The sequence below is a fragment of the Protopterus annectens genome, chromosome 6.part0 (genome assembly GCF_019279795.1).
Source record: "Protopterus annectens isolate FY-2018-M chromosome 6.part0, PAN1.0, whole genome shotgun sequence".
In the NCBI taxonomy this organism is placed as follows: Eukaryota; Metazoa; Chordata; order Ceratodontiformes; family Protopteridae; genus Protopterus; species Protopterus annectens.
This window is the reverse complement of record NC_056737.1, coordinates 215,680,528-215,687,603: the sequence shown is the minus strand read 5'-3', so window position 1 is coordinate 215,687,603 and position 7,076 is coordinate 215,680,528.

The window sequence follows — 7,076 nt, the reverse complement described above, 5'->3', positions numbered from 1 at the left end:
GGTTCACATCTTCTTCCTGTGTTTGTTTGGGTTTGCTTTTGTGTCCTCCCATGTTACAAAGACATGTGTCTGCATTATTTCTTCCTGGGCCTCTGCTGAAAATTGTTTTTTGTTCCAAGTCAGACTGTCCTGGTTAACAAATGTTAAATAAACTTGACAGGCATTTGAATTTCAGACTTCAGGTTTCTGAATGGTTAATTCCTTAAATATTTGATGGTGCAGTGATAGCATTGTTGCCTCACAGCTACAGGTTCTCTGGTTTGATTCTTGGCTGGGGTGCCTTCTGTGTGGAGTCTGCATCTCCTCCCTGTATTTGTGTGGGTTTGCTCTGGTGTCCTGCCATTTTACAAAAAACATGTGTCTGCAGTATTTCTCCCTGGGCCTCTGCTGAAAATTGTTTTTGTTCCATTAGACTTTCCTGGTTAACAAATGTTAAATAAATAAAATTGACAGGCATTTGAATTTCAGACTTCATATTCTTCAGAAAATACATAGTAACACAAAACCTTTTATTCTAGCAATTTCCTAAGTTTATAAGATGAACATTTCAAATTTGTCCCTGTCTTTGGGACTGTATTCCCCCATTATTGGCTTTGTCCAGGTTTTTTGTGCTAAGGTTGACAGCTATGGCAAGAACTGAATTCACTGAATATGTTTGAGGGCTGTATTCCCTCATTACTGGGTTTGTCCAGGTGTTTTGTGCTAAGAGGTTGACAGTTATGGTGAGAACTGAATTCACTAAATAATATCCATTTAAGTTTCAGTGTTCCTCTCTTTCACAAAGCAGCTATTTTGGCATAGTGGTATGTTGCTCTGACTGTTTTGCACAGGGACCTGGGCAGTAAAATGTATGGTGGTAACACAGCATTTTATTCTAGCAACTTTCCAATGTTATACAAGCAATGTTTAATGTGTCCCTGGGTTTTTGGCTTTTGACCCCCCCCCCCCAATAAATTTTGGCTTTTTCCAGATTTCTTGTGCTGCGAAGTTGAAATGCAGTTGAGTATTGAGTAGATTTTACAAGGAGCTGAGAGCTGCAGGGGAAGAGAAGTTTAGTGCTGCTTATGCTGAGTCTGCTTGCGTTATTAATAGCACAGCAGGTTATGTACTTGCTTTTGATGCAGAAGGCTGTGGTTTCTACTCCCACAAGGGGTGGATGCTGCCATACTGAGAATGTCTTCTTTTGCGAAGATACTAACTATGAACCTGTTATCAGTTTGCCATCCATTTCCTATTGCAATATTACTAGTTTATCATTTTTTTAAATGTAACATAGGCAATTTATTCCTCAGGGGCAACAGACACTTTATTTTTCGATGAAACCATGAAATATAAAGTTGGTTGCTAGCAGCAACCTCTTCATTAGTTACAGATCTCTTTAACGTGGAATTATATAAATGACTTACTTCTGCAGAGCTTGTGCATATTTACTGATACTGGTGGATTGTATAAGTTTTAGTAGACTATGTTATGATGGAAATGTTCTCAATTGGGCAGTTTTGTCATTATTGGTGCATGCATTTTGTTTCATTGTTTACTGGAAAAATGTTCAAAACAATAAATTTAAAACACCCTCTAACAACTGTACTGTATTATACAAGGAATATAATTTAATACATTCCAGGAAGGTGTATCACACAACACATGTATGTTTTGTGTGCAAGGGGCCTATCATTTGAAAACAGCCCAAAGTTAATCTTTATACTACCCAAATATATTTTCTTTGAATGTTGATTTCACTGCTGTTTTTCAATGAATGTGAGTTTCAAGGGCAGAGTTTTAATGCTAAGTCTATTTTCATTGTGCGACTGCATTGCTTTGTTTAGCAGATGTTTTAGTGTTTGTGATGTAAAATACAAAATAAAACTTTCAAGTGAAATCCAAATCATCGTAGAAGTAAAGCAGTATGCACATTGCAGTGTTTATGGTAAATGGGGCGAAATAGTCAAGTAATGGGACATTGGAATAACTGCAGGGGGTGGCTCCATTCAACCATGATTTTGTGAGGGGGGGAAGGATGGCAAACTCAGACAGCCCTGGCTCAGATGAACTATACCTCTCAACTGTTCAGATTTTCACAGAATGAATAGATTTTTGCTTCTTCTTTTTGGTTTGTTCCTCATAAAATGTGTGGTTTTCTGGCAAATGATCATGTAGGAATTATGTCACTAAATAATGACAGACGTTGAGTTTCAGACTTCATAACCTTCAGAAAAATGCATGCTAAAGCAAGACCTGTTCTATCAACTAAGTTTATACAAGAACAATTTTTAGTACTGTTTGTGTATTCCCCCAATATATTTGGCCTTGTCCAGATTTCCTGCGTTAACAGGTTGAGAGGTACTTGCAAAATGCTTTATAGAACTGGATATATCCAAACATCTCAACTGTCCCTGATTTTGGCTCAAAATGTTGCTCTCCCTTTAATCCCTCCGCAAAATGTCAATTTTGGAAGAAAACATGATAATCAGAGTTATAGATTACTTTTATTTCAGAAATGTATGTAGATTTCTTTATTTTGTCAGCTGCTCAAGCTAACAGTGCTAATATTAAAACATGTCCCTTCTTTGACAGTTTCCCAGCTGTATTGTGTGGATATTTTATATTTTTGCATCACATTCTTGGTCCATTTTTCATAAAATTGTGTTTTTCTGGCAAATTAGTGGCAAATCATTAAAGATTGAAGTAAGAAAATAATGACAGACATTTCAGTTTCAGATTTCATACCCTTCAGAAAATTCATACTAATGCAAGACCTACTATTCTATTAGAAAGTTTATAAGAACAATATTTAAATATCATCCTTAATTTTGGGCCTGACTTTGTCCAGATTTCTTGCTCTGTGGTTGAGAGGTATGACAAATCTGTCAGGGCCTTTGCAGTCAGCCAGAGATATTTCAAGTTGTGACATATTTGTTGCACCCCACTCCTCCATGTAGTGACTCTGGATGTGTCCAAGCAAGACAAGGAGCAGTTATGCAGTGTAATTGTGCAGAGTACCCCCCCCCCCATCCAAGGTACACAAGTACTACATTGGCTTTTCATCTGTCTTGCTTGATTTTGCAGAATGTTCTGGTTTTCTGTCATATTTTTATACTGTTGATTATGCTTCTTATTCAGAAAGTGCCTGTTGCTCTATGTTTAAGTAACAATGATTTCATGACCATCAGGTAAGCTTGTCTGAGATTGTAAGATGCAAGTAAGCTTACTGTTAAAGAATTACCAACATTGAAAGCCTTTTTTGTTGTTGCCATGCAGAGAATACTTGCATAACTAGATAACATATAAGCCTTGGGTATTGAAATGCATATGACAGTATTTGTAATAAAGGGCAGGATTACAGTATTTTAAGAAGCTCATTACCTTTGTTGGAGCCTTGCAGTCATATTTGCAGGCTTTACCCATAAACTAAACAGAATGCCAATCTATCATGTGTGGTCCATAACCTGTGCAGTAATCCTTTAAACAATTTATATTGAGCTTGTTTCTTGCTTGCTGTTAATTTTTTACTTTGATCATGTTTTGCCAATGAAACAAGTAGATACTTGTCAGGCAGCAGGTCTTTTTTGGATACGAAACATTTTTACAAGTGGGGGGTATCATTGCTACTTTCAGCATGTTACTTGCTACTTTTATAAAGCTGAATATAAATTATAATTAGAACTGCAGTGCAAGGAGAATTGATTTGAGTTGAGTGCTGCTTGTTTTTCTTGTACTTGATTTTGACTGGCATTCCAGTAATGTATTTAAAAAGTAATTTTTTTTCATGCCTCACAACCTTTTTGTTTCCATCTAGATATTAAGTAAGCTGTTGTGCAGCCAATGCACTGAAATAGTTTTTTTCTTCTACACTTCATTTTGTCTTGATTGGACTCTCATAATGACGGTTTGGCACCCAGGGCAGCATATTTAATTAAAGTTCCAGTTTTTGTGGTTTTGAGCATAGCTCCTCCACTTTATAGTTGGCCACACCTCTTCTCATTGGCCCCACCCATTCAGCTGTCTCCTGCAGCCCCCCTTCGATTTGAAGTCCCCATCTGCCACTGCCTATGTGTAGGGTTAGCACATGGCTTGAGTGTGTGCATGCATACACTCATACATCAGTGTCACATGCAGATCATCAACAGAAACACTTAACACCTCTCCATGGCCCAGGTGACCACCACCCTTTCTTGACCCCCACACACAATGTCAACTGTTTGGCACAGCCTAGGCCTCTGGCACCCCCACACCACACCCGGTGCATGTGATGATACCTGTGCCAAATCTCTGCCGTCCATAACATTGATGCAGGGACATGCAAATACATGCCTGATGCAAAAGGTGACTATAGTACATTATATTACATTGCTTACTTTGGTTCTGTTATGCCATAACATGATGTTAGATTGGCAGAGGTGTCGCAGAATGAGAGGTGTCTCTCAGAACTTTGTATGTTTCTGTTGCAGGGTTCTGAGTGACTATGCTTTGGAGACTTGATGGCAATACAGCGGTTCAGGATGGTATGGTAGCAAAGCAGACATATGACATCAGCAAGGTAAGGCTTTATATGTGCATAGTTACCTAGGTGCTTCTGTGAAGAGCAGTGTGTCAGGGGCAATTGGGCGGACAGCATACTCCTGCACACATACCCCATGACAAGGCATGCCACCCTTGATACATGTCACCTGAGTGTTGTGTACCTATAAATGTAGGTGGTAGCAGATAGCATTTATACCTAGGTAGATATGGGCTATTCAGGGGGAGCAGGTACTCACAGGGCCTTAAATGTTTAACCATTGCACACACATTGGCAAGACTGACACACTGCTGCAAGGGGATATATTTACATACACACACACACACACACACACACACACACACACACACACACACACACACAGTGGTGGCTGGTGGCTTCAAATCAAAGGGGGGCTGCAGGAAACAACTGAATGGGTGGGGCCAACAGGAAGGGGTTTGGCCAACTAGAAAGGGGTGGGGCTATGCTAAAAACCACAAAAACTGGGGCTTTAATTAAATACACTGCCCTGGGTGCCAAACCTTCATTATGAGAGTCTGGATTTTATGTGCATGCTCCAGAATGGTTCAATAGCAGTATGGACCCAGGAAATGCCATGAGTTCTGGGACTTGTGTTTGTTGTTTTATTTTTTTTATTTTGTTTTTATTTTTTCTTTCTTTTGTACAGCTGGGGGGCTGAAGTCCTGCAGCCCAATAACACAAGCTGCTTCTGGACACACACACACACACACACACACACACACACACACACACATAAAATGACATAGTTGCCCTTTCTGAGTGTAGAACCCCTACCTATCTATTTTCATACACTGCAACACTATGTACGTATCACATGCACCACGCAGCTTATCTGTTTTGAGAGTGTCAGCCAGTGCTGTTAAGGTGAATTACATCAGCAGCCCATGTAAAGGAGGCCAATTGGAAGGTTGACATAGGGCCTTAAAATGTTGCACCATTGCACCCAGATGGGCAAGAGAAGCACACTGGTACATGAGATATATTTACACACACACACACACACACACACACACACACACACACACACACACACACACACACACACACACACACACACACACACTGACAGAGTTGTCCTTATTGAGAATAGAACCCCTACCTATCTAGTTATGTACATTATAACACTGTATACTTATCATGAGCCACGCAGTTTACCTATTTCAAGAGTGTCAGCCAGTGTTGATAAGGTGAATTATATCAGCAGCCCTTGTAAACTAGGTGAATGGGAAGGTCAAGAGGTAGGCACAGGGCCTTAAAAAGTGTAACCATTACACTGAGTTAGGAGAGACACTCACACTGCTGCAAAGGTGTATATTTCTACACACACACACACACACACACACACACACACACAGACACACACACGTCTGCTGTGAGATTAGAACCCCTGCTTATCTAGTAGTATACAATAGAGCACTATGGACATATCACATGCACCATGAAGCTTATCTGTTTTGAGATTGTCAGCCAGTGCTGGTAAGGTGGATGACATTGGAAGGCCCTGTAAAGGAGGACAATGGGGAGGCTGGCAGGTAGGCATAGGGCTTTAAAATACATGATTATTGCACAGAGAGAGGTCAGACAGGCACACTGCTGCAAGGAGATATATTTACACACACGCGCGCACACACACAGACAAACACACACACACACACACACAAGGTGGCTGCAGTGAGATTACAACCCCTACCTACCTACTATTACACATTATAGCTAGCAGCATGTACTGCACATGCCACTGGTTAAATCTGTTGTACAACATGGCTGCAGCCACAGTACTTGTGGACTATACAAAGTGATCTTGTATTACACAGAATGTGTGGCCTGCACAGTGAATCTACTTTATGCTGTTAGTGTATCTAGTGTCCTAGCAGTGGAGTATGTGTTAATACCCTTGCTATGTGTGTACAGGTACCAGTTCCACCATGTCTGCCCAGTTAGAGTTTGCTAGCTAGACAATTGGCCATTGACAATATGGTCTGTCCAAGTCCTGTGTTGATGCCATTGCATATTACACCACCTGCTCACCATTGTCTGTCTACAGGGTGACATTCCACAGGCAGAGGGTTCTGTGTTTGTACGGTTATGTCATTGCGTGGCCTTGGTCTGTTACCATCAAACAACTGCTGTGTGTGTAGCTGCAGACAAGCCCAGTATCTTGCATGTATGTGTAGACATTAGTACATCCCCATACACATGCATACGTGTGTGTGTATATATATATATATATATATATATATATATATATATATACATACATATATATATATATATATATATATATATATATATATATATATGGGATGTAACTGTAATCCACCAAAGAGCCTGTACTTGACACAACAACCAAAACCAAACAGCAGAAGCAGCAATCAGAGGCAAACTAGAATGAATGAATGACAGAATAATAGCGTAACCAGATTTAATTCACCACTTTCATCCAAAGACTTCATCAGAATAAAAAAGTATGAAGGAAAAAAGTTTAAATACACTCAAGTTAAAATAATTAATTAAACAATTAAATACTTAATTGCAA